The following is a 26,900-nucleotide window of genomic DNA, read 5'->3' on the forward strand; positions in this document are numbered from 1 at the left end:
TTGGTTAAATGCAAAATTCATTGCCGGTCTCCCACCCTATACAATCATTAGCATAACCTCTGTTTTTTTGAAACCAGAAACTCTTTGAGGTTTTGTGATTTTTCTTCCTTTTGGAAGAAAACTCTACGATCCCTGCCCTCCAAGACTTCAGTTTAAGTTCTCAGCTGGTCTGAACACAGTCTAGTATCATCCAGTCTTTTAAACACTTCTACAGCATTGGTCAAATGATTCCTATTGTCTGCCTGTGGCTGGAACTAACACAGTTCCCACTTATTTCTCCATAAGGTAGGTGTTTCACTTCAGGTGTAAGAAATGGCCTTTTCAATGTCCTTACGTATTTTCTGCAAGATTTCATTGTTGTTATGCAAGTGTGCCTCTGAAGAGGTGGCATGCCCTTGTGCTAACTTAGTTTTTGACATTTTAACTCACCACACAGAAGTGTGATACAGGGTCTGTTTTTATGCAGAGGTTTGAGGAATAGAACATAATCCATGCACTTTTTAATCCACAATTGTAGTTTCATTACCTCTAATAGCTCATTTACCCACTGATGGGTTTGTGTTAGAGGAGATTGAGACTGAAATTTTCCTCCCTATAGCTATAGGTTGAAAGTCAGTGCAGCAGGTCATCCCATTAAGAAGACCCCTGTGCTTGTCATAACACCGGGGACTGTCGTGCTTGCAGTTCACCGTGGAGCTGTCCTGTGTGGGGTGTGACCCAGCCCCGCTCTCTCAGGTGCTTCCTCTCCCAAGAGCCCCTCACTCATGGCTGGCTGGTAGGTGGGTGTGCTTTTGACCATCTTCCTTTCTTAACCAGGTTTTGACGTCAGGAAGAAAGTCGACGAGTGTTAATTTTTCTGATCCTCTCTGAATACCAGTTAGAATTGTGAGATGTGTTTGAAGGGCGATGAGTTGTATTACCACTTCCTGAAGAAATTTGCTTTAGTAATTGTCCCATGTCATTATCCATTATATTTTCTAGTAATTTCTTTGAGACTTTGGACTTTTGCCTGCTTCATAAGCGTAGCTTTCTTCTTTCATATTACAATGTAATGCCTGTTATGAAATGTCACATTTTCTTGCCTTTAGCCACACCTTTAGCTTCTTTGCTTTCTACTTGATGCTTCCTGCTTGCCTAGTTAATCCCACTTCATGTTTTGTTTTACTTCTGCCTTTCAGTTTTCCCAGACTTCAGTGTATCCTTGCGCTAAGTACATCTTTGAGGCTTATGGTACTCATCAGGGCTTACTGTGGTTGGTCTGCCTAATACATATAATAAGGATCAATACCTCAGTTTGTTTCCACCTCAGACTTCCATGTCTTTAAGCAGGAATTAGGTTTGAGCACCCCATAACTCCAGCTAATACTAGACATTATGTCCACAGTCAAACCACTGCAGACAGCTTACCTGTTCAGAAACAGGTGGGGATTTGGAGGGCTGTAGGTCCTCTGCGACCACTCTCAAATTTCCTGATACTCAGAGTTCATAAAAAAGTCATGCCTCTCTGGAGTAAATCCAGACAGGCATCCAGCCTGAAGCTCTGCAGATTTTCTCAGTCATACTTAATTACACAGGTCTATCTTTAAATTGTGTTTCTGCAGGTGCATTTCTTTTGTCATAGAAAGCCTTAATCGTAAAAAAAAGGTGGTTTAAATTTAAGCATTGAACAAATTTATGGTTAATTACCTCCCCAAACTACACTGTATTAAAAGTGAAGTTAAATTTGATGCTAGGCACCCAGATTTTTATATTAGTTACTAAATAAAAGCTATCCTTGAAAGTCAGTTATTTGCAGCTGTAAATATTGTTTGTTATTATGTATCAGGTGTTTTTATTGATAGCTTATTTGTTTGAATACAGTTGTAGATACGTTCTAATAGCTGTGAACACTCATTTTTCCCTATGTAGGTGACTGCATGGAGAACAAAACTTGCCTTCTAAAAACCTAATGATATTGGGTGTCAGGAATATTGTAGGATATAACAAATGTTATTTTAGCTATTTATTGGATAAATTAATAGCCTGCACCTTTGCATGTTTAAATGGGTATTCATAAATAACCTGTGGGGGAGAGGTAATCCTTCTGAGTGTTGCTATATGCCATCCTAAGATGAGGTTGTGGTTTGGTGACTCTGGTTTGTTCAGGAATTAATGATATTGACTATAAAAAAATACTTTAATATGCAGTGTATCTCCCTGTAAACCTAATACTGAGGGAAGAATGCTTTTCAGAAAGCTTAGGTGTTTGGGTTTTTTTTGAAAAAAATTAACAACTTTAAAAACAGAAGTGTTCTGAAAGGTTTTCTGTGAAGACAATCTGTGTTCAAATTGTGAGCATCAGAAGTATTTTGCTTTTCTTCTAAAGGAATCAGTTAGTAATAGTTATAATGGCATATTAGTTTGAGAGGTAAAGATAAGCCGTTGAGAACTTGTATTTTTACTGCCGAATCATTCATTGCCTTTCACAATGCTGTTATAAGGTTGTAAGTTTGGCATATATATATATAAATATATAACTGAAATATTTACCTATGTCTGTAAATTTTTCAGGCCAGGTCCTGGTCTGAAACCTGGACTGGACCTCATCTAGGTCCCTCTAAGCAATTCTCCTTCTCTTTCAGTTAGTGTCTTCACTGTACAACTTCAGATTCTTGGAAGAAAACAAATGCCCAAAACCCCAAGACTTCCTTTTTAGTCTGTAACATTCTGTTACAAACAAACATTGAATGCAGTAATTCAGGTCTCAAGTTCCAACATTGGTGCAGTCTATTACAGCATGTCAGGGTTTCAGTGAATAATCAGGGCAAGTGGCATTTCTCTGTAACTAACAAATTTGGTATTTTCAACTGTACTGTACTTTTCAAACTTTATAAATGTTTAATGATGGCAGCATTTAATTATGTGTTCAAATTCTGAAGATTGTGTTTATCATTAATTATTTACTAGGATGAAGATTTTATTCAATTTTTTTGGCTCATTATAGAAGATTTTAGGAAAGGGGACTTCAGAATCTGATTTAATGCCTAACTCACTTTGGCTTTCTGTTGCTTCACAGGCCCCTTGGGGAGGCATAATGTTTAGTCAAATAATGTATGCTACTGTATTTTGGAAGCATCACTGCATTGGCTACCTGAATACTTACGGATCTCTCATGTACGGGTTAGAGCAGCATGTGAGTACTAACTCAGATGATGCTGACAAACTATTAAATGACTTTGCTATTGAGAACCCCTCCTCTCAGCCCCTGTTCTTACTCCAGAAATGTCAACACACTTTGCAGAATCTTTATTTAGTAAGACAGAAAGATACTGGCAGGAAGCGTAGACCATAGTTACAGCTTTATTTCAGTGAGGTACTTAAGCATGTGAGTTTGTCTGTTACTTGAGTAAGAATAATTAAACATTTAAGCACATGCTTAACTGTAGTGCTAGTGAAGGCTCTGGTAATCAGTGCTGGAGACATGCTTATCCTAGTCTGATTCCAAAATGGCATTGGCTTCCTCATGTGCATGTAAAAGTTGTCCATGGGTTCAGGAGGTGATGACGGCCTCTCATGAAGTGATCTGGTATCTTTAGGAATAGGTAGCTACTCAAATCTGCATGTGGGTAGCTTTTATTGGTTACTATCAACATCATGTAATCCATAAAAGTGGCATTAGTGCTTTTGTATCCAGAACTGATGCCTTTGGGGAGAAGGATCCCTTTTTATGCCCACTTTCAGTTTAATGTTTTACCGTAACGATACGAAAATGCATGATTTTTGTGCATTTATGGTCAGAGTCTCTTTGAAAAATTTCAGAATAAAGGACAACATCTGTTGGCTCTACCAGAGAGATCAATTGTTACTTTGTGTAAATCGGCACACATTCCATGACATTTTTTTTAAGGATTGTTAAATTCCACTTACCACATTTGGCTGTATGCGTCAAGCTGGGCTGAACTGCCCTTCAGATTCAGTAGTTGGCTGTGAGCAGAACGTACAAATTTGCATTGGTTTGGCCAGAGAACTAGAAAGAAATGAGGACTGAGGTGTTGTTGGCAAGTAGTGTCCCTAGGGAATTGCAGTAGAGAACCTTTTCTTCTACTGTGTATTTTAAGGCACAGGCAGGGAACCAAGCCTAAATGTGCCAGCAACTCTACAAGTGTGTAATAAATAGATCAGTTCCCAGACTTAAAAGAATTTGAGGACTGAATACCATGAAGGACAGTAGGTAAGGCAAGAGTTGCAAGGTAAAGCATAAAGTAACAATCAGGTGACTGTTACAGTACACTTGCATCTGAACTATGAGAAGTTTTTGTATGGGCTAGTAGTGTTACAGATACTGTTTATGTCATATTGGTACAGTTATATAGTAGTCTAAATAAATAATATAACTGTATCAAACACCAGAAAAAAAAATCAAGAAAGTAGAAGCATCACAGGATAAAATAAGTAGAGGAATTACCCACAAATATCTGTGCTTCTTGCAAGTGCCACTGCAGTGGAAGATTCCTACAGTACTGCAAAATGGTTTGAAGGCTCTAAACCCCTGTGATCTGAAGTGATCTGTTAGTAGAAATGAGGTTCTCAGTATAAGTGTGAGGATATATACCTGTGTGTGTGTCACTTCTGATTAGGCAGAATGTGTATGGTAGATCAAACAGAACAAAATGTTTTAGAGTATTTAAAAGTATACTAGATGAGATTAAGATTATTAACTACTTACTAGGCTGCAGAGGAAGGTTGAAATATTTCTTTAAAGCATTGGTATATTGAAGCAACATACCTGATGCATGTGAAACATCCACTGTGGGGATTACCTCATACATCAGCGAAGTTGTTCAATTAATGTCTGTGTGCCTGTTGCTTTCTCAGATCACCTGTCCTATGTCCTTGTATTGGTTCTGATCCATTAAGAATACAAAAGGCCACATTTTTCATACTACTCCAACGTGTGTAGAAGCATTACTGCAGACACACAGTGGAAGTTGGATATATGGGAGTATGCAGTTAAGTAGTGGCGTCTTAATATTAAAGATTTTTGGCATGATACGGTTAATTTTTGAAGCATATTCTGAAGGATAGGGCTTGCTATTTGGTAGAATATATTTTGAAAGAAAGATTCTGCCTCATTTCGGTTTGCTGTTGTGACACTGCTCATCAGCTGTATAACACTAAGGTACTTCAGCATCTGTCAGACTTGTAATCTGATGAGCTGTACTTGGAATAAACCTGAGTTGATGAAACAATCAGTGAGCCTTTGGCACTCTCAGAACTGATTAGTGAAAATCTAGCTGGTCTTTGCTCATGTGACACATAACACTGTGCTGTATATACTAAGGCTGAATCACCGAGATTTTCCATCGTGACTGACCACTATTTAATGCTAATAGCTGCTAAGGGCACGATCGCCTCATTTAGAGAGATTGTATATCCTTTCAAACATGGTAGAATTGTGATTAGGCAGATACTTCAGTATTTGTTGGCAGGTAATCACCTGTTGTGGGGTTTCTTATTGATATTCCAGACAGCTCTGGTCATTTTTCCATAGATACCAGTAGTGCAGTGACTGCTAAATGCACAGGAATGATTGATTCAAATTTATGCATGTTAATTTTCAGACTTTCCGTCTAGACTCCATGAAATTAACCAGTCATCCATTGAGATATAACTGAATTTCAGGGTATTGCTTGACAAACTTTATTGACAGCTCATGTGACACACCTCCACAAAAAGCAGTGACTACTTGCTACATAGCTGATGTATGACATGTACGATACGCTATTCGGAATATAATATTCCATGCATTACACCGGTAATAAATGCACTTAACGTGGTTCAGGGAAACAAGTATGCACTTTTCTATTTGAGAAGGATTTATACAAACCAATTGATGTGATTACTCACATGTATCAGATTATGGGATTGGTCCTGAAGTCTGTGGATTTACTTGAAAGTACTGACAAGGTTTGTGACTATCTGCAAGCAAGCAAGAATACTATAAAATAAACTGACATACATAGCTGTGCAGTGTTAGAGTGATTTGAATCAAAATCTGCCTAGTAATAATTTAGTGAAATTCAGGAATGTCTTTGGTACTCTACATTAGTATCTAGTAATTATCTCCAGCTAAGATAAAATGAGGGTCAAGGCTGATTCTGGCTATTAGAGCTGGAGTATTGCTTGCTTTATTGAATGTGTTAATTTAAAGCTGCATTAGGAAAAGATGAAAAAAAAATATTCTCCAAAGTGAATTTCATAGTGAGTTTTTTGAAAGACTGGTCACAAGTTGTTTTTAGAAGTTAAAGGAGGGCTGTTTGCAATTAACTGTATGTTGGTTGGATGGACGCAAGCTGCCCCAAATTGATACTGGTTGACTGCCTCTGGTGTTGAAGTTGCTATCTTACATTTAGGGCTCTTAAATGTAAAGATCTCGTGTCTTATTATGAAATAATGACACCAGGTTTATAATACGGCATTTTTTAAAACTCTTCAGAATGATAACATATGGGACAAAGATCATAGCCTAGTGTCTTACCTTGACGTGCCTTAGACTGGTAAAATTGTGAATGATGTCTTGGTTAGTGTGGCTTGGTCTAGCTGTGCTGTCATGGAGTCATTGGGATGGGCAATGCGGTCTAAATGTTTTGCCTGGTTCACATAAATATTATAAATACTATATATACTGTTTGAGCTATCTGTCCTTTCTCTGATGACTAATTTCAGGTCATTAGATCTGAAACTGATGTTGCTGTGGACTGGATTCTGCAGCACAAATGAATGGTGGGACCTTCCTGCCCAACCTTTTCTTCACATCAGGCTCCTTTTGCTGCACAGCCATTTTCTTCATCTGTGTTCTCAAAATCTATACTTTTGGCATGCACTGCACAGCTGCTCTGTGTTTGCTTTGGAGAAGGATGTGAACAGCTCTACCCACCACTCCTCTGGGCCCAGGAGCTCCATTTCAGCCCAGCCTGAGGCCATCAGTCCCTGTCCCAGCAACAGCAACACCAGCACAGCAGGAATGCCAGCCTCCAGCTCTGCTCCAGCCCAGCCCTGCCAAGCCAGGCCCAACCTGTGGGCTGACATCCTGGCTTGGCCTCGGCACATCCCCATCCCCATGGAGGTGCTTGATGCCCAGGGCTGGGGCTGCCCCCGAGCTATCCTGCTCCCAGACTGGAATGGTGAGGCTCTGCCCTGCTGGCTCCCTGGGGAGCTCCCACTGCTCCTGCAACCCAGGGAGCTACTGGACCTCACTGGCACACAGATACTACGACAGCATGGTAGGATCAGCACCTAGTAGTTTTAGAGTAATTCAGTACTTTGTGAATTTATAACCCTGATTTTACAGCAATATCGGCATATTAGCCATTGCGGTAGGAAGAGATCAGGCTGCACAGAACAATATTAGTGTTTAAAACAGTTTGAAAATGTTCAATATTTTAATATGAGATTATTTTCTCCAGTGAGGAGGGTGCTGCAAACCTTAGCTGATGGATTGTGTGACTAAGCCAATTTCTTTCCGTGTGAATACATTAACTGTGATGATAATACCCTGAGAAATCCAGAGGGCCAGCTGTTGAAAAGTAGTTTGATGAAAATTCTCATTCATTTCAACCAGCTTTACCTGTCTATGTGTTTTAAAGATCTAGGCCAAAGTGTTCTTAAATCCGCAACGTTAAATAGGAATAATGGAAATTAACATCTTTTGACTGTGACTCAGTCTTAGGTGAATGTATTGGTTAGCTGCTCATCACTATTGTGGTTCTCACCTAACTCTTTAAATTAGTATTTGTTTGGAGGTTTGTTACAGTTAATCAGTTTTCTGTAACAACCCCTGTAAATCCAAACATAAAAATACATTCTCAGTTGTTTATATTCCTTTCTTCTAGCGCAAGAGGAATGCTTTAGAGTATGAATTTGCATCAGAATAATTCATAAAGCAGAGTTTGTTTCAGGGCTATTTATTTCCTCCCAAGCCCTCTCAGAAAGTAGCCATAGTAGAATTATGGGTATTGTGATTTTTTTTTTTTTTTTTTATGAATTACTTGTACAGTTGCCCCAGGAGGGCAACTTGATACTGGACACTGATTTAATAGATTGTGGGTGCAAATTAGGATTGCAGGAGGCATTGCCTAAGAATGCAGCTGGAGATGACAGTGCTCAGTGCTAGGGACAACACAAAGGTTAACATAAGTTTCCATGCTCTCTGGAGTTGTTGAAGAAATCCAAGCAGGGTAGGACAGTATGCATGTTTGTCCTAGCACATCACAGATTGTTCGGACGCATACTGTTTCAGCTAGGAGGAAAAAAAGCTACGTGTATATTGGTGTCACAGCAAAATGTTTCAAGTGTGTTGGTGTCCAGAATATATCTGGCTGCAGTAAAGGAAGATGTAGTATTTTTACAGAAAATAGTTTTGGTTTTACTCCTAAGTTTCTTTGGTATTTGAGAGGAATGTTTCTGGATAACAGGATGGTTCTGTCAGCCTGAGACATTTCAGATTTACTAGTAGATATTTCTCTCTGAGCACCTGTCCTGCAGAGGTGTCTTGCTTTGCTTCTCAGACAGTTTTACATTGTAAACATTTTGGCTCTTATCAACCCTGTCAGGAAGCAGACAGTCTGCTGCTCTGTCTATACATTAAATTGTATTCTGAAAATGGAAATATTTGGAACACAAACGCTCTGAATAAAGATTCCAAGCAACACAGTGATAGAAAGCACCAAAAATAATAAATATGCTGGGCTCAGACTTTTAAAGTGATAACTGCATTGAAAGCACCTCATAACTATGGGTCTATTTCCATTTTGTATAATTACACAATGCAGAGTACTATTAACAGGAAGTCTGTGTGTGCAAACCTGGAGGAGGGCATCAATGAGAAGCAAAGTTTTCTTTGTGTTGATAGTGGTATGCCTTTGATGTACAAACAAAAGATAACTGCTTTTTTATGCTTTTTTTTAATCAAGAACCCTGTTTTCCCCATTTCGGTTAAAATGTTCCCTCTTTTGTTGGGACTTGTCTATGTGCAGTTTTTATGCTATTATGTTCACATCCCTAATGGAAATAGTTGTTTTCTGGCATGGGCATAGACATATAGTGTCAAGATGCCTTATCCCAGAAATGCCTTTTACTCTTGTTTTCCAAGAACAGCTTATCATGGAACAAACACCTTTATACCTCTAAGTCTGCATCTGCATTAAGACATTGTTCTGCTTTAATTATACTTTTGTAATTAAAATGATACGACTTCTGCATGTGCACTATATTTCAGTGAACACATTGCTTTTGAAATATTTTTAAGATATCCATCATATACCTAGCGTGCATGTGTATAATCCTACCTCTCACTACCAGTAGTCTATTACGTGTACCTAAGTCCCTGTTGGTACATTGTATCCTCAAGTCATTTAGCCCTTTTTCTGTTCATAATGATACCACTGACCCCTCTGAGGCAGTTCCCTGAAAGGAGATAACGGTTTTTCCCCTGACCTTGACCAGCAGGCTGACTGTTGTGTTCAGCTCTCCTGAGGACACTGTCTGTTTCCCTCAGGAATGCGAAAAAGTAATTTCCCCAGATAACAGCCAAAAACCCAATTAAGCTTAGATTAAAGAAAAGGAGGATTTATTGGCATTTTATGGAATAGAGAGAAAAGGAAAATAAAGGAGATATTAAACTGCCTGAAGTGGGGAGACAGACTGTCCAGTTGCTAGCATTACTTTTGCGTTTACAGAATAATTGGTGGATTTTTAGCTGGTGTTAACCATGTAACAGTAGAACGTTGGCTCTCCCACAGCCCAAAGCCACGTCTGTCTTTTTCTGTCAGAGCTGGAAAGACTGTGACGTGCTGTCTTTGAATTACTGTGTGCAGCTGGAAAACCCTCTCAGTGACTTGGTCGCTGAATTTGATGTGAAGGTGTTCAGCAGGTATAAAGCATGTTTATTTTCCCAGTGGGATGCTAAAAAACATGCAAATTGGGCCAAGTGTACAAGAGTTTAATTTCCGTTTTCCTAATACACTGTATCTTAGCACATGATTTTTTAACACGTTTCGTACAACATATTTCATATCTCATTGTGATCTTCCAGAGAATCTATTGTCTTCTTATCACCTATTTAAATGAGACACTAGGTATTTTCTAGCTTAAAACACAGGAAAAACTATCTGCCTATCTCTAATGAACCCTCTCTTTGTGTAGATTGAGATTTCCTTTAGTAACTGTCAGGTTTCTTGGCCAGTTGAGTGAACGGCTTCTTGCATGCGTTTCAATTATTGCACTTTTGTATTACTAATGAGACTAAGCAACAGTTTCTTGGAGGCAGTCTTAATTTAGTGATTTCATTCACATTTTTATACAGGTACAGTGTTCCAGCTATGTAATTAATGGTGCCATCTCAGCTTCAGAGGTGGATAGAGAATTAAAAATCATGACAAACACATCTGGTATAATTCAAATTGTGAAGCCGTGTTATAACTTATCTTAAATTATTTTCATACCACAGAGTCCTGAACTGCTTTATGGAGTGTATGCAGAATATACATACTACAGACCATTCTGTCCTCAGAAGGCAGCAGCCAAGTGGACAGTATCTGACTTGGGAAGGTTTAGTCATGGCCAGAACATGACTTTTGTAAGACATGCCATCTTCATTACCAGGAGTAGGCAGGACTTGGGCTTTCGTGGCCTCATTAGGAGGGTTTCCTTGTGGTGAACTGGGTGAGCCTTGCAAGGGGAAGAGTTCAGCTCACCAGTCTTATTTAATATAGCCAAATTCCTACCAAAACCACTGTTTACATGTACACTTGCATATTTTGAAGTTTCAGCAGCATTCAGAATGCTCTACAGGCAATACTGCACTCTGACAGACAGCTGCAAAAGCAGTGGGATAAACTGCAGTAGGATGATTTGTAAATGAGCCTTAGGTCTTTTGTAGTTAGGTGGAGGAAACTTGATTAGAAATAATTCTCACTATACTATTAAAACTAGCATTCAGCTTTTTGGCAGAATTACTTCAAAGAGGATTCTGGAGCTATTGCACCAGGAAAGCAACCGGAGGTATTCCAGGGTCAAATGGTAAAACAGTATCAGGGAAGGTTAGAGGGATGTATTTGCAAGTCAAGAAGACATTGAAGGGGATCTAATTATAGGCTTAATTGCTGTAGGTAATGACAATTCAAGCTACTATATTTAACACAGCCTGGATAGTACAGCTGAGGTCATCCAACAATGATGAATCAACAAATCCAAAGCAGATTTTCAAGAAACGTTTAGAAAGGAATGCAAAGCCTTAGATTTGCTGAAGCCAAGAGGACTTTTATAGTGAGTCAGGTTTTCCAGCAGAGCCCAGGTTTCACCCTATGCATAGAAGGACTGTGAGGACTGTGGCTTTGTTTTGGAAAACATCTTCAGTGTGATTATTCATAGATTTCTGGTAATGTGTATGCTTATTATTTTTCTGGAGCAGTGCCCATGGTACGCTGTGGGTTTTAGAGCTGGAAGTTGATCCAGGATACTATGGTCCTGTTACCAAATCCATCACTGGCTTGCATGGTGCCTTTGGCTGAGGCACATGTGAATGTTTATGGTTATTACCTCCTGACTGTCCCCACATCTAAACTAGCTATCTGTCTTCATAAAAAACTTAAATATCTATGATGAATAGTGCTATATAAGTGCAATAACTTGATGTTTTCAAGGAGACAAACAGGGGCCAGTGAAAGAGTTGACTTAGGTGTATGAAGGTGGCTGTATTCTCTGCATTCCTACTTGTCATATTTGTAGTTCACAAAAGCGGAAACAATGTGGTATTAATTCATGGTCTATAAAACAAAATCACATTTTTAGTCTTGCATTTCAATCGGTCTCATTTTTATGAACTTTGCAGTTGTGTTTCACTTGGGATGTATTTGGCTGCTTGACAAAGTGACTGGAGATTTATAATTCCTTATTAGTAACTCAGGGCTCTAAAGGGAATAACAGAGTACTTATTTACTTTTCTAGGTCAGACGCATGATGTAGGAGTTTAATGAACTTCTGCTAAACAGGAATTGAAGCAGAATTAAAATCTCAGAGTGCATGTGTCCAGTAAGGTTATTCATCTTATTTTCTAAGGTTAGATATTTTTCCCTTGTGCAGGGCTGTTTAGGCTGCACTTTCTAAGTAATCAGCCAAGAATATGCGACTCCTATATAGAACCTGGTATTAGTCAATGCACTGATGTGATTTTGCTCTGAAATTACATTATGTCACATAACTGTATTTATGTATCAGTCAGGGCAATAAGATCCCAGTTCAAATGTGCTGAAAAAGAGTTTGTGATTCATGTTAGCAGCGATACTACTGCTGCAGTTTTGATGTCTCTCGGATATTGTTTGGTTCAGTAAGGTGGGCACTTCTGTGAAGAACACATTCAAATCTGTGTTCAAGAAAAACAGTGTGATATCTATGCTTCCCTTTAAATGTGAAGGGAATGCAATGTTTTGTATTCTCACAGGAGATATATATTGGGATTTACTTGAAATTGCAAAATTAGTGATGGAGATAAAGATGCATTGAAGAAACAAAAACATGTTACATAACCACAGCCTTGCTTTGCACTGGACTTGCATTTCAGGAAATAACATCTCCTCTCCATTGAAAAGAAGAGTTTGTATTCTGTTTAGAAAAGTCTGTGAATCAAATGGATCTTCAAATATATTATTGTGTTTTACACGAAGTATTCCTGCAAATGCTGTTTTAGCCTTGTAGGTATAAGTGTGTACGCACATAAAATGTTAAATCTCCTTGGGTTATGCAGTATTTAGTAAATATATGTCCATTAACATATGTTTAAGACCATATACAATTATCTGGGCGAAAAGAATATACAAACCAAGAGATAACAGGAAACAACGAGTGAGGAGTTATATCTTAAATATCCTATCTTCATGCTTATTCGTGGCTCTGAAGACACACTTCCCTTCACGCTGTCCTAAACTCTGGTCCTGAAATAAGTTCCTCTGCCCTTTTCTCAAAAATCAGAAATCAAGGTCACCTTTGCAAGAAACCATCTAATCCTCAATTAAACAAGAATGTCCTCTGCTTTGCCCTGAAGAGTAGCCTGGTGGTTAGAATGCTTATCTAGAATGCAGAAGGCAAAACCTTCATGCCTCCCTTGGTCAGAGGTGATTTACAGTTCCTTCTCTAAGGATCCAACCCTAATCTCCAAATGACAAACTAATGTGGGGTTTGGAGTACTTTGTACTTCTTGTTGGACCTGTGCCTCTAGGCACAAGGAACTGAGCAAGTAGGAGCCAAATGCTGGGAAGAGCTTGGTTCAACCCCTGCTCCTTTTTCTGCATATTATCCAGTGACCATTTTACACAGAACTCGTGGAAGTCCTCAGAACATCGACTAGCTTCTTTAGCCTTCAGGCAAGCATGTTGTACAGTCTCTGTTCACTGTTTCTTCTCATTATTCACATTAGATTTTCTTTTTCTTTGGCTGATTTCTGCATTAAGTGATGGAAAGGAGTATGGAACTTTGAATTCGTTTTCTGCTTTATTACTCATCAACCAAGTTGCCAACTGGCAGAGACTGCAGAATCCTAATTACTCTCTGATATAAGAAAGAACCTAGCTTGACATTTGGATCCCAGGTGCTAAGAGATATATGGGAGAAAAACAAAACAGCCTTTTTATTAAACAAGTCTGATGTGGAAGAGAGGGAGGAGGAATTTTATATTTGCTTTTTTGGTTTTGACCAGAGAATACTTGGCTCAAGAGCAATAAACTACCATTATTCTTGCTTGCAAAAAGCACTTAAGAAGTAGGACTGCAAATAGTAAGAAAAGATTCCTATTTAATAATAAGCAAGCAAGGCTGTGCGCATGTGACAACTAAGCAGAGAAGTGAACAAAGGAAGCTTTCAAAGCACTACTGATCAGTCTGATTTTGTAGTTGGTTAATGGGAGGACCAGGTGTAGTTGTTTGTTATCACAAAAGAATTCAAAAAGAAAAGCTAAAGAAAAAGGAATTTCTAGAGCTTCTGAGGGGAATGCATTATTGAAGTGGCAGTGGAGGTTGTTGTCTTCTTGAATATGTAGATAATGGGAATAACTTTGTGCTACTGATGATGGAGAAGGGAGAAAATCAAACACCAGACCTATGCCAAGGAGCCCTGTAGGTGTTGAGAGAGGAGAAAAGGTGTGATCACAGACTGGCACAGTTGTTTTGGAGGAGACAGTAATGTAATAGCATTTGTACCCATAAATCTGGCAGAATTTGGCTTGATTGTGAGAGGGTGATGCAACTTGCCTAGAACAAAGTACTTCTTTACCATATAGCTGTATCTCTGCTAGGACTGATTTTTCAGCGTAATATACTTGTTTTGCTATAACAATAATGTGCCTCTAGAATAAAAATGACCTAAGAATGGGAAAGGCTGAATACAGAGCATCTCCTTCTCTTTGGGAGGTGTCAGTAGAGACAATAATGTAGTAATAGCATTCCTATTTATTCATTGATATGGATTGTTTTTTTTCACTAAGATGTATGAACCACCTTGGAAACTGGGTCAACTTAAATGCTGTCACAAATGCTCATCACCAAGCGTATATTGCTGCATACCTGTCACACTTGGCAGCTGGAACGAATTTCATGAAGAGACTGGGGTAAAAGGTGAAGCTCAGCAGGATTATTGGCTGTGAAGGAATCACACTTCTGCAGTTTGTCTGGTACAAAACAAAGGAAATGGGGCAAAATTGTGCTTAATACAGATAAATACAAATAGTATTTGTCTTTTTTTTTTTTTAACTGGTATTTTTTGTTAGTCAAATTTAGTCGCATGCATTTGGTAAATGCAGTATTATTCCCATGGTGGATTATTCTTGCTACTTAAGAGACTGAATTTATTGACATATCTAGACATGGAAATTTACTGGGAATTGCTTGAAACTCCTTAGGGGCTGAAAGTTCTTTAAGTGGAGTTAGTTTCAGTGTAATAATGGCATTCTTGGTGATAAATTACAATATTACATATTTACTGCTAACCAAAGAACAGCTTTTTAGACTATGCTCATTCTTTTATGCCAAAATGAAGTTACATGGATGAAAGCCATGGTGTCCTCTCATGGCATATGTTTGTTTCAGCCACTCTTGATGATCATACTTCACTGCAGAAGATTTGGGATTTGTGCTGAACAACATCCTGGTTGAACTGTCCACTAACGTTTGGGAAATAATAGCACGCATGATTGATGTGCCCCTGTGCGGCATGTAAGTAGGTAGCTTGCCAGCCTGGAGAGAGCCAGCGTCAGGGCTCAAGCCTGTGCTTTCCTCACTGTGATAACACAAGCTGAAAGCTTATGAGACAGATCGTAAGCTTTCCGTTGTGGGTAAGAAAGTGGTAGGGAGCAGTAGTTAAAAGTTCAGCCTAGCTCTGTAGCTAAAGCCTGCACTAGGAGTAAGTCATTCTCATCTGCATCTATATCCACTCAGTCTTTGGCTTTTTTACTGACAATGCCTTCAAGATGCCAGAAGGCAGTGGTGGCTTTGTGATGCAAATCAATCCTGCCAAGTCTTACTTACTAAGAAGGTGACTCATTCATTCGGGAAAAATTTTTAAGGCAGCTTGTAACATCTCTCTCACCTGGCATGAAGGATTTTGCCAAGTGTTTCAATGAGACAGTTACAATCTCCCTAAAAATATTCTTTTAAAAATTTGCTTTCATTCACATTGTTGCTCAGCATTCTATGTGAGTGCCAAGAACTGGACAGAGACTGAGATGCAATTAATTAGCTCTCCCAGAGTGAGGAGAACTTTTGCCTGCAAGAATGAGTTGAAGAGTCATTGGGTTTTCCTTGGGTGGAAGGCAGTAGAGAGGACAAAAGTGGTCCAAATGACCTTACTGTTTTCAGCAGGACGTGCTCTTCAGAAGGGGAAGCAGAGGGGAAGCAGCACAATAAAGTCTTTTGATGAAGTGGGAAGAGTAAAGTAAATAGAGGTTCCAGTGCACCTGTTTGAGAGGGAGGGAGCAGGAATCGACTCAGTGAAACACGTGGCATGTCCTGCAGTACAGGGATGGAGCCAGCAGCGGGGTGGCCATGCGGAGAGGAATTGCTGTGATGATGAAGGCATGTTACCCTGCAGAAGCTTTGTGTATACAGGAACTTCTCAGGTTTTGCTGCAGAATTGATTTTGGGGAGGATGTATTAAACTGAGGCAGAGGAAATGTTGGGCTTCATTAGCTGGAGGCAGAGCACCTGAAGCGCTGTTCTTCAAACCCCTGGTGGGAATCCTGACACTAACAGGATTATAGAGGAGAATATGATACTACACATCCCAGTTAGGACTACTCAGAACTTCTCGGTAGGGAGTAGATACAGATTAAGCAGCAGTATCTCAACGTGATAACTACAGAAGTCTGAAGTGAGCATATGTGACCATTCCTCACGCATTCCCTAGATATCATAGCTGTGGACAATCAGTCAAACAATCAGAAAGTATGTCCAATTAATGTATTGGTTTAAAAAATGTACGCTATAAATACTGATATTATATTTGTAGTTTATTTTTTCCCTTGCTTTTGAAGTTTCGTTGTGTACTTAACATTATACTTTCCAGTTTCTCAGTGACTCTGAGAAATTTATTCTCTTCTAATCCCATCACTCCAGGAGCTGGAGATTTAAGAAAAAATATGCAATATTGTGACATATATAATGAAATCGTAACTATTGGCAGTATGGTAAGAAGAGTAAACAGATCATCAGTCTAAGACTACTGTATGCAGTAATTCATCCTTCTCAGTTGGTGATGCCTGAGTCAAGAAAAGCTTTAAGTGGTCACTAGATGGAAGGTTGTCTACTAAGGTCCACAGATTTGCAGGTTTAAGTTAAAGCAACTGTCACTATATTCCCAAGACCCCGGGGTGGGGGGTGGGGGGGACGACACGGACAACAACAACAACAACAAACCAGGATGTAGACCCTGTACTTGTAAATATATTGAAGTTACCAAAATATGCTTTATTAAAGTAACAGCTATATGCTTTTAACAAGTGATGAATACATACAGAAAACATTATAAACAGTCCATAGGCTGCAGTTTGTCCATACAAAATCTCTGGTAACCTTATGCCAATAGCAAATACAAAAGAAATAGAAAAAAAATTGAAATCTCTAGTGTGCCTGTAACATCCTAAAATTCACATTGACATCCTTGTTTTTTGATGTGCTCCCTTCATCCTTCAAAATGAATTTCAGGGATGTTTCAAATGCATTCTTAATTTACGATACGTGCTTCATTTATGCTGTGTTACTGCAGTGACACATAGGTGGCATAAAGATTTTAGCCTAGAAAATAAAGATATACTGGGGAGTAAGCAACTATGAAAGAAAGGAAAATCATGGAAAAAATAGTGAGTGGAGAAGCTTGGTGCAAAGGAAGCAGCCTGGACTTAAGAGAGAACTCAGTGATGCCAGCCTGCCTTTGAAAGCTTGCTGAAGTGTGTTAGGCAGTTGGAAACAGAGTTGTAAAGGGGTAATTTAATCTCTTACTTAGGAGACAGCAAAATTTAACTGATGCTGGATAAAGGGGAGCCTCCTGTGATGGTGTATGGCTAATTTTCACAGAGAACGTTTAATTCTTTCAGATATTGCAAGACTGCATTTACAGCTTTAGTAAATAGAAATTACTGCTTGTGAAAATCCATTTAGTAAATGCTATTTTAGAGGGTGTTGGCATCTTATGCAATACTGAGGCTTCTTTATCGACTTTTTAACTAACCTGCTAAACAGCTGCAAGTTTTCCTTCATTCAGTAAGCTTTAGGTGAATAAAACCCCCTACCAATGCTTAACAAAATAATCAGATAAGAAAAGGCATGGTACTAAGATGAATGGTTAATATGTGGAAAATTATTCAAGATAGAAATATTCTGTCTGCAGTTCTATTAATTTTATCAATGCATATATAGTGCACAATTATGGTATACCCATGTGCAGTAGACTGCATGGTATCTACCAAATCTTTATACTGTAAATAACTTATGTTTATTGCCAAGCAGAATCAGAATTTTCCAGTCTCAGAGGAAAACAAAGTCTTGTCAGCCCATCATGTTGTCATTATTACTGAATGCCTAGTAACCATTTCCACAAATGTAAAAGTCTAGACATCCCACCTCTTCTTGGATGAGATTAAGCTGATTGATTCCTGGAGCCAATTTGCTCAAGATGCAACTGTCTGTCTTGAACTTGATGTAGCATTTGCTCTGGGTAAGAAGAACAAAGAGAATGCTAGTACTTGTTTGTGCTTTGGGCTAATCTGGAAAGGGTAGAATATTTTATTTTATATTTTATATCCCCTGCTACTGGTCTTGCTAGCAGGGAGAAAGGAGGCATTTTTCTCCTGTGATACTCATGATACTTAATTAATACTCACCAGAGCTGAGCCCTGTAGAAAACCACAGGTAAGGTTTTATGTTTTTGAAGAGAGAGGCCGACAAACTACTAAGATCCAAATTGCCATAGGTAACGCAGGACGTATGCAGTTATTTCTGATGGAGATGGTGTGTTAATGTTTTGTCTGTCCGTGGGCTTGGGTTGGTCATTCTGGTCTTTCACTCAGAAGGGACAAGCATGTTGTAAAATATTGTGAGGTAATGTTGGGTAGCTGGTCTTCAAATAGGTTAAAAGGCATCACACAGAACACAGGAGAGAAAGCTGCTCCACTGTGCAAAATGCACTGAACCAGATTGCTTCAGACTATATTCATCTGCAAATAGTAAATATATATGTAATTCACATTCCATAGTAAGAGTCTGCACACTGCACAGAGCTTGCATAGCTTATACTTCATAGGCAAATACTATTGAAGCAATTCAAGGTGGCGATCAGTCCAACCGGTGTCATTTCCCTAATTTGAAAATCCCATTGATGGAGAGTTGCACAAGAAAGCTGGTTTGACATAAAAAGATACGCATTGAACTTGAATATATAGTTTGTCTGTGATACAAGTGCTGCCTCTGTAATGCAGATTTCCTCTCTTAAGAAACATTCACTTCAAAGTGTTATGCAAACTACTGCACTACAGCAGCAGCCATTAGACATACTGCAGCATGTCCCAGCTATTACACACACCTGTCGAGCACAGGGATCGAAAAAACAATCAGCCAGCCAGCACTACAATCGGACTGGTATGATTGTATGATTTTTTCTGCCAATTGAAAAATAAAGACCTAGGATAGCATTGGTGTGGTGTTCAAAGGAAGCCCTTTGTGGATACCAAGCGATGGCATTATGCTTTTAACCTGCTGCGAGCCCAGAAGGAAAGATGGATCTGTTTTCTCTGGATTATCAGAGGTGCCACTACCTGGCAAGCCACAAATGTCTTCCATTTACGCACACTAAAGTGAGCACTAAGCAGGGCATACATTTTAGCTCTGGGAAAGAGCTTTCCAGTTCTTGTGCTAGGCTAGGATTTATTACAATGTAGCATGGGAAGGAATTAGTCATCCATGATGTGGAGTAGGTTATTTTCTCTTTCACATGGTTTGTCGTTTCTGCCTTGTAAGCCACTAGCACTCTCCTGCATTTTAGATGATGCATTTGCATTTTCAGTGTGTACATTTCCCTTTCTGGTTTTACTCATCATTGGCAGATAATAGGGGAATAGATAGGAGAATTAAGGGGAAAGGTGGTGAGTGCACCCAAAGCCATGGCAAGAATGGTTTGGGAGAAGGGGTGTCTTTAGATACTACTATGGCACCTGAATATTTGGGAACTACATCCATGTGTGTGAACTAAACGTAGAAGTGCCAAGGTAGTTTATAAAGGGCCCGATTTACAAGTTGTGTCATTTTTGCACTGAATTTTACTTGTATTTTCAGTTAACACCATTTTCCGTCTGAGATAGAAAAGTAAATGTAGTGTCCCTGTTTGCTAGCAGTTCAGACTTAGGACTGTGATGTAAAGTATCATGTCGGGCAGTGCCTCACCTAGTTTAAGTTATGGTTTTGGAACTGCTTGTTAAACACCCAGTATGGGACTGGGTGATGGGAGTAAAAAGAACCCCCCACCTTTTCATGTGCCCTAACAGCAGATTACCTGGTCTGCAGAGCTCTACTGCATGAAAAGTAGATTAAATCTTTATTTAAGACTCATAGGACGGTGATAGTGCTCTTAAACAGCAGCTGCTATTAAAATGTCAGCATTGCTGTCGGTCACCACCGAGTACCTGAGTTAGCACTGTTTCCACTGATACTAAGAATGGAAAATGGACAGGTTGCTACTTAAAGTGAACTATTGTAAATTGAGGAGCACAGGTTTAATCCTTTCTGATATGGTTTGTTATCCACCTGTAACATTAAAAATGTATGTTGTATTACTTCAGGGGTTGCACTGACCTCTAGATTTCATGCTTCTGGATTTGACTACTTCTTATGTACCGTTATGTTTTTATTCCATATTTTGGCAATATCAAGGCTTAGTCATATATGTGAAAAAAAATGTAAAGTTACTGATAGCATGGTAATTGTCCATTTTATGAAAACTTTAGGGCTTTGTCTTGTGAGCATTGTGCAAAATGGCAAATACTGATATCTTAACTATTCAATCGAGGATTTGGTAGATCAGTCAATGGGAACAATGACAGTGGACTAGAATTGATCACACTTCATTTCCCATCAATTGGCAGAGTAAATGGTAGCTCAGATGATAGGTTAGGATCGTTGCCAGTAATTCTTGGGCTCATGCCCTCCATTTTTTCTTTTTTTTTTTTCTTCCAAACGAGAACCCCCCAGACTATTTGATGAAAGTGAATGCCCTCTGATGTTGGTGAATAAAGCAGTGCAGAGTTTTTGTAGCCTCTGAGGGGCGTGAGACTGTTTCTGGCTCCATAATTGATGCTGCTGCATAGTCCTATAATCACCTAACCTTATTGAATTGTCCCCATGTGAAGATTTGATTTCAAATTTAGTAATCATTATACGTCATTTATTTTCACATAGATTACAGGATCATGTGTAAAGTGACAGAATTTCACCCCAGAGCTCCTTCAGTGTTTGGGTCTTCACTTTTACTCTTTTTGGATATGCTCGTGACACTTCCAACTCTGGTGATTTACTAGCAATTAGCAGGCTTCCATGACAGATTTATTGTAGCCTTCCAAAGAGCGATGAATCAGGTACGTGGCTACGAAGAAGAGGTTCCCTAGGACTTTCATTTAATACAGGAACACAGAGTTAGATCCCATGAAGAGCTTTGCCGTGTAAAGCGGGACTTAACCCAATTAAAAGCTCTACTCTTAAACCTAAATGTAAAATTGCAGTTTAAAAAAATCTTTGCTTAGCTGCTGCATAACCCTGAAAGCACATAAACCAACTCGTTGTTTCCTCATTTGAATTTCAAGTGGATGCCTACACTTCTTTTTCTGCATCTGCCAAAATCTTTGCCTGATTCCTGTATAAGGCTGCTCAGGAGCTGGAAATTACAAGTTCTTTCTCCCCAGTGCTCTGCCTGGTTGGGCAGACCCACCCTCCACTCACAGGGCCAGCCATGCCCCTAGGCACACAGCTGGAGGGGATGGTGCCACCGCCCCACAGGAGTTGTTTCTTCATATCACTGTTGGCTAGAGGGTAGTTCATACTTGCTGTGAGTTTTCTGCATGCATTCCAGTTTCTGTGGTTGTGTTATTTTGTTCTTGTCAAAAAAGGTAATGTACTCTTTAGCTTTGGGGATAGGGATTGATTCCCTTGGAAATGGTGAATATTCAAAAATAATGTAGTTGTGACAGGACTGTTTTTGCATTAACAAGCTTTCTTTTGAAAATACATCGATCTGTTCTTTTTATTGCTTTCCCAGGTGTCTATTGCTCAATACTGATTGAAAAAAAAAATATCTCATTTCTGATGTGAAACCATCCACATGCTAAACAAATACATATTGGACCAAAAAAAGCTATTTTAATAACTGGTTTTTTAATTGAATGAATGCATTGCAGTCTGTTAAAGCAAAAAAAAAACAACCCAGTGTGTTTAGCATGTTAAAAAGAAGATTTTTGCTGTATTCACAATGTTACACAATAATTAAAAAGGAAACCAGCTAAGTCTTCAGAACCTGTCCTGTTCTACCAAATGTGATTAATTTCTGTTTCATTATAATAGTAGGGTTGTAGTGTCATTATTTTTGAAGGGTAGGAATCTTGCACTGTTGCTACTTTTTGTGTTTTGGGAAGCAGAACACATGACAGGGAAAAAGCTGAACCACACTCCAGCTGTAATTAAATGCTGACACATCAGTGGAGTTTGGCCACTTGTTTCTTCAAATGTGGGTTTGAAGGAGGCTCCTCCTGGCTGTACTGTGCTAACGGGAGCAATGGTTCCTCCTGGGAGGATGTGCTATTTTCTCCTTAGATGTGCAAATCTGGGAAGTAGGCAGGCCTGACACAGTGCAGACACTGCCATGCTGAAGGTGAAATTCCCACTTCATTCACACTCTTTTTTAGGATGTCAGGATGCTAGCTGCCCTCAAGGGCTCTCACTTGCAAGCAGTTTGGACCCTCGGGGTCTCACTGTGCCTGTGATCGGGCAGGCCGAGTCAGGATTATGCTTTCATGCCATGTCCTGGCAGATTGTCACCATGTTTGCCTCTCCTGCACCCAGTGTCCCTTCTGCCCTGCCCTGCCCTCCACAGATGTGTTTGTTACAGCACGCCGGCCTTGTGAGATCAGCGTGAAGGCCAGTGGGGCTGCAGGTGGCCTTGTGTGGACATGGTGGGGGACTGGAGAGGACAGCGCAGGTATGGGGACGCTGCTCAGAGCCCTGGTGCGAATGCTGCAGGGGTCAGACGTTACACCTGCGCAGGGTGCACGTGGTAAGGTGAACAGACTGCTGGGCTCTAAGGGTGTGCCAGGAGTGGTGAACATCAGGCAGCTCCCGAGAGCCACCGGATCTGTGTGGGTGCGTGGGCAGCAGGAAGGCTGGTACCAGCTCGCCCTGCCAGCCGCGCGGCGGGCTCTGGGCAGCTGCAGGCAGTCTCCTGGCCCGTTCTGCTGCAGGGTGAAGCAGCCCCCAAGGGCAACACAAGTGCTGCAGTAAAGATGGGATGAACCACCTGGTCACATCTTTTTTCAGTGGAGTGAAGCAGTTACACCCGATGAGTAGCTGGTCTTTTTTTAATTCTTTGCTGAAAGACTAGCATTTAAAAAACTGTTGGCACTTCAGTGTTTCTCCCCTACAAGATAATACTCTGTCGCTCTTCCTACAGTTGAAACTGTGGTTCTAGAGAGGTCTAGGTTTGTCAAAAATGCTGTTTAGGTGGACAGGCATTATTTGGGGCAGTAAAGCTGGAAAGATGACTTGCATGTCTAGTGTAGAAAAACTACTTTAGAATATGCCTATTGCTCTGAAGAAACTGGCTTCTTTTCTAAAAAGAAGTTTTCTAGTTTTAGTTTTCTAAAACTAAAAGGTTTGTTCCCATGAAATGGGAACCATGGGTTGCAGCCAGGCATTGCACAGAGACCTGAAAAGCAAACACTGGTTAAAGAAGTGAAAATTTCCTGCTGACAGGTATCAGTTAGATGTCAAGGCATTATGTAATGGTGATTTGAAACAATGAAAGATGAAGAGATACCTTGGAAAACTTCTGCAGCCTAGCACTTCTTGGTCATGCTGCCATCTTCTTTTCATTCTTCCATTACTACCACCACCACCACCACCATCCATCTTACTGTAGCATTTTGGGCTGTATTTTGTGTACATTCAGTGTCACTAAAGAAAACAATGGCATCCACCTATTTATTTTTTTTTTTTTCCCCCGCTGCCTTGTTTTTACTTCTCTTTGCTTCCTGTTCCCATTGTGGAATGCAAAGGAGTAAGCCAGTGAAATATACTGTCCCCCCACCCAGGAAGAAGTGTGCGGGTATTGTTCAGTGTCACTAACATGTAAAATGCACTTCAAATGAGACACACATCACATCCCTGGGGTACAATTTAGGACCAGTAATGTAAACCAAAAAGCAGATAGTGTATAAAGTAAATACGCACAAATCCCCTGAACTCTAGTACTCTGCATTTCACTCTTTGCAGAAAACTTTTGTCTCTGTTCCTGCTTACTAAAAGGTGATCCCCCTTTTCCTGATTTCTGTGGTATCTCATTCTTAAACCTACCTCTTGCATCCTCTCTGTGGCACACCCTTCTACACTTTCAATTCCTTGACCAAATGCATTGGGCAACTGTGGGTTTGAGTTATGTCATTTCCCCAGTTACAGATAAGCTACATCTTTACGCAAGGAATATTACTGAAGAGTGTTAGCCAGGTGCCTGGGAATCGTACCTCACTCATGTCAGCCAATGGTAAAACACAAATAAAAGCATTTATGTGCCACAGCCACAAGAGATGGCACAGTTAAAAATGTCTGTGAAATACACAGGTATGGAAATAGACTTAACTCTACTTCTAGCAAGGTCAAAACCCTTCTCTCCCTGTAACTAGCTGACTTGCTATCAGCTCTTCCCTGGCTCCGTTTTTCAAGGACTCTCTCTTCCAATTTGCCCTGTGGCTCAGGGTACCTTCCTCTGAGAGAGAGCTTCCTTTTTCTCTGGTTCCTCCAGAGATCCCAGTTACCTTCATCCTTTTCACCCAAACTTATTTACCCCCTAACTTACTCAGAAGATAGTTTAAGTGTCCTGCTATAAACTGAAGAGCATCTTTTTGAGAAGCAATGCCATGTTGCCAGGTGCATTTCAGTGCTAAATGTTTCCATCCACCAAGTGTTTACATCCTGATCAGATAAACATTTTTATTTGTTTATTTTTTTTCTCCTGATCAGGACTGTGATAACAGTAAACAATTGGAGAGGCTGTTTGGAATGCTTGAGACCCTTTAAAAAAACCCCTAAAACCTCAAAAAGCTGACCTCTGAATTCAAAGGATTATTTTTCAAATTTAGTTGTAGTCCAAAACCAGTTACAATTATAGCAATACGTAGCTGCAGATAGAGATACAGATTTTTAAACACCTATCTTCAAAATGTTTTCATCTGGTTTTAGTCCAAAACCGAATATACAAATATTTTTAGCCCAAAACACACTCTCTTTTTCTTCTCTATGTATGTGTATGGCAGAAATTCTCAGTGACTTTCTGCATCCTATAGCTATTGAATGAAATGGATGTTTTGACCAGTTTTGCTGCCAGTACCTGTTTCCAGCATCTGTCTGTAGGGTCGATATGCCAGTGATTATGGAGGCTACCTTGGGATCCTCCTGTGGAGATGGTACAGCTTTGTGTACTGCTGAATCTCATACACCCTCAGGAAAACATTTTAAACTCAGATGCAGTATCTTCTGGGGGAAAAAAAAAAAAGTTTTTTTTTAAATCTGTTTTCATTGCCTAATTTCTGATGTGGTGTTAACTCAAGAGGGACAAAAGTAAAAGCATATAGAGCAGTCTGGGTTAATATAAAGTAAGATGATGAAGATTACATGGAGCTAGCCACATGACAATTGCAAGGCCGTAGAGAACACTGTGAGGCTGAACATTTTTGACAGTTTTTGAAACAAAGACCTTTGAAGAAAATTTTTAACAAAGATCTTTCAAAGCAATGTGGAGCCTTACTTTATTTCAGTCGACTTCAGCAAGATGGAGAAATAGAAGACAAAATATATTTTAGAGAAAATCCTCTATGGGGTCTGTAACTTTCTAATCAGACGTTTGATCTTAAATTTCATCTGGCCTGTTCTAGGGACTCTGCGTGCTGTGCTGAAGTTACCTCAGTACTGGATGCCATTGGGAAGACTTGCCTGTGACCTTGTAATTCCTATCACATTATTTCTTTGTAGCGATATTAAGTCAGTGGGAGTTCAGATGCATTTGGAGGAGCCAAATCATGTCACAGAAACAAGTGCTTGAATTTGAAAACTTAGGCACAGACTTTAAGGATCAGTGATGCCTGGCTTTAAAGATAATAAAAGTGACCCTGTAAAACTTGAAGTTCAAAAAAAATCTTGCACAGACATGACAGGTGCAGCGATGGCAGCTGAGGGCGTATTTCCATGAAGCATTTAAACTGGAACGAATTGCCAAAACATACCGAAGCAGATGAGAGAAGTTGATGTGAAAACTTTCCGAAGCAAAAATCCAAACTGTCCAATACCTTTTTGATAGACTGTTGAAATAATTCCCGTTTTTCTGACACTTCAGTGCTAACAGTTTGCATAGTTAAGATACCACGCTTGTGGCTTTATTGCTTTTTAGTGCAAGAACTTTAGCTGCAGAACAAAAGTACAGCGGTTTGATGTAATATGGATGTCTATTTGCACTCCTTTTAAGATAAACATTAGGCAATAACCATTTCTTTAGAGCCTGTATATTGTTCATATGATTCGCTCTCTTGTATAACAGCTCATGTTCATCAACATGATACATTCCTGCCTGATTTTCCAGTTCTGTCTTTCATTGAGGATACTCTTTTCTTTCTCTGATTGCTTTTTCTTCTTAGGCCATTACTCTAGCTGATAGCTTCAGGTTATCATTGTATCCGATCTCCCTCTCCAATAAGCCTATGATTGATACTAATCTTCCTCATGGGACGCATTTATAGGATGCAGGATGGAAACTACTCTTTAAATCTTAGCTTTATATGTGCTGACAGTTTGCAAGGTTGCACCTTATATTTACTTCAGGTGGCTTAGGGGAAAACATCAGCACCTGGTAATCATGCTTCCAAATAAGAAAAGAATTGTGCTCCACATACTAAAGGTTATCTTGTTGTTGAGTCTCCTGTGCTGCTTCTGCTTGTATTTCATGTAACTAGAAAAGGCATGGTTTCTATAGGTGATCAATGTCCTGTAACCAAACTCATGCCTTTTCTTTCCAGTGAGAGGAGACATATTTTAATTAATCTGATGGAAGCTTTGAATAGCAGGCAGTCCCCTGAAAAAGAG

At 39.6% G+C, this 26,900-nt stretch overlaps 1 protein-coding gene and 1 long non-coding RNA gene across 6 annotated transcripts in view; one reads left to right on the forward strand and one right to left on the reverse strand.

The window, feature by feature from the left end:
- Positions 1 to 26,900, forward strand: part of ST6GALNAC5 (ST6 N-acetylgalactosaminide alpha-2,6-sialyltransferase 5) — a 74,229-nt gene that overhangs the window by 24,788 nt on the left and 22,541 nt on the right. The gene's annotated exons all lie outside the window — the stretch shown is intronic.
- LOC130156910 (uncharacterized) lies at positions 16,954 to 25,416 on the reverse strand. 3 transcript variants are annotated; one of them, XR_008824641.1, is made up of 4 exons: positions 25,156 to 25,416; positions 23,590 to 23,726; positions 18,401 to 18,733; positions 16,954 to 18,230 (listed from the first exon to the last, which is right to left on the reverse strand). It is a non-coding gene; the product is annotated as an uncharacterized LOC130156910 (long non-coding RNA). The 3 variants fall into 3 exon arrangements; XR_008824639.1 differs by having other exon boundaries at positions 23,590 to 23,700; positions 25,156 to 25,414; XR_008824640.1 differs by lacking the exon at positions 23,590 to 23,726 and having other exon boundaries at positions 25,156 to 25,408.

The sequence above is a fragment of the Falco biarmicus genome, chromosome 11 (assembly GCF_023638135.1).
Source record: "Falco biarmicus isolate bFalBia1 chromosome 11, bFalBia1.pri, whole genome shotgun sequence".
Lineage (NCBI taxonomy): Eukaryota > Metazoa > Chordata > Aves > Falconiformes > Falconidae > Falco > Falco biarmicus.